Source organism: Frankliniella occidentalis, unplaced genomic scaffold, assembly GCF_000697945.3.
Source record: "Frankliniella occidentalis isolate FOCC.00 unplaced genomic scaffold, Focc_3.1 Scaffold28, whole genome shotgun sequence".
Taxonomy (NCBI): Eukaryota; Metazoa; Arthropoda; class Insecta; order Thysanoptera; family Thripidae; genus Frankliniella; species Frankliniella occidentalis.
The window spans coordinates 2225846-2227524 of record NW_026267158.1 but is presented as its reverse complement, the minus strand read 5'-3'; the positions used below and the strand labels follow the sequence as shown (position 1 = coordinate 2227524).

The 1679-nt window shown below is 66.6% G+C and overlaps 1 protein-coding gene across 1 annotated transcript in view; it reads right to left on the bottom strand.

Annotated features, from left to right (window-relative positions):
* LOC113211938 (egalitarian protein homolog) overlaps positions 1-1679 on the bottom strand; it is a 32083-nt gene that overhangs the window by 3141 nt on the left and 27263 nt on the right. The window lies entirely within an intron of this gene.

Genomic DNA, 1679 nt, shown 5'->3' with positions numbered 1-1679 from the left:
GCATGTTTCAGGCCGCGCACTCCCCGCCCCCGCGCCACGCACCCTAAAGGTCGGGGCGGCGAAGGGCCCGCCCTGCTCCTTGAGTGGTCCCGCGGGAGAGCGCCGCCCCCGCCCGCCCCCGCGCCGCCCCTCACCGCTATTACCAGGTCGCAGGCAACCATTACCTCCCTAATACCCCTCCTCCGCGCCGGGGGGATGGCGCGGCGAGGCGAGCTTAGGGCTCGTCCCGCACACCATCAGCGAATGTCAATCCACTCCACTCGTTCAGCCGACTCGAGGAGGAGAAAGGGAAAAAAAAAAGGAAAAACTGCAGAGTAATTATTACCAGCGTCAGCGAGATTTAATATTCCGCTGATGGCGACTGCTTTCCCCCCGACGGAGGAGGCGAGCGAAAGAGATGCAACGAGGGCGTCGAGAGTGATGGGGAGGATAAGAGGAGCCCCTTACAAGGCAGGGATAGGCCACCAGCACGCGCGCCTCCCGGCGGGTTGCCTACCCGCTGCCGCTGCAGGCGGTGGAGGGGGAGGCAGGCGGGCGAGGCACAGCAGCGCAGCGAGCGGCTCAAGGCTGTCACTCTCGGGTATGGGACAAGGTGCACCATTTATCTCGGCCTCCCAAATCCCGGACCCTCTTTTGCCTGCCCCGCCCCACCACACCGCCGCGCAGCTCTCCGCCACCCCACCGCCCGCCTCTACTTATCTTGTTTTCCCCGGGCAAATTCAATCATCCGGTGAGGCTGCGGTGCAGGGCAGGGCGGAGGGGCGGCGCGTTGTGGAGGGGAGGAAGGGGTGCGGAGCAACCCTTCGGACCCGATCGGGCGCGGCTCCGTTTAACGGAGCTGGGCATAAACACACATGTCGTAGCCTCGGCGGTAATTAGACGAGACAACTCGGGTCCAGCACCGCGATCGGCCAGAGCGGAAGGCTGGGCCGGGCTGCGCGGCCGGGGGCGGCGGTGCCCGGCGCCACCTGACGAGATGGTATTGCTTTTGGTCCGGGGCAGGTGCGGAGGCAAGGGTTGAAGTGGCCCGTCGGGACGGAGAGGGGGGGGGGTCGTGGAGCCCGGGCCACGCAACGCCCCCTGGGTACCCTCCTCTCCCCCTCACTGCCTCCCCCCGCCCTGCCCGACCCCCGGGGGAGTCCAGCCCCGACGATACACGCCACCGCAGCAAGGGAAGACATTTCTTAGCAGCGGAGCGTGTGAGGTGTGGCGTGAGTGAGTGAGTGTGTGTGTGTGTGTGTGTGTGTGTGTGTGCTCCGAGAATTTAAGTCAGGAAGCCGAACTTTCCCTGGGTAGGAGCCCCACGACGGGGGCTGGAGGAGCCGCGGGACGACACTAGTATCGGATCCGACGTCGCGACCCGCTCCGCCCCGCCCCGCCCCGCCCCGCCCCTCCAGAGGCGACCATCTTTCTCTCTCTCTCGCACACGTGGCGAGTATCACGCGAGCGAGAGAGAGATGGAGATGGGCGGCCTTATCAGAGGAGGAGGCATTGCGCTGGGAGAGACAGGTGGCGAGATGGGAGGCGGGGGCCGAAGGGGCGGGCACGGCATGAGGCGGGCCGCATTGATTCCTGTTGCGGGGGACCCCGGCAGGAGCGCATCCTGCTGACAGCAGGGCCTTGTGCGCCCAGCTACACTGCGCGACACCACCACAATCCATCTCGAGTGGGGCGGGGCG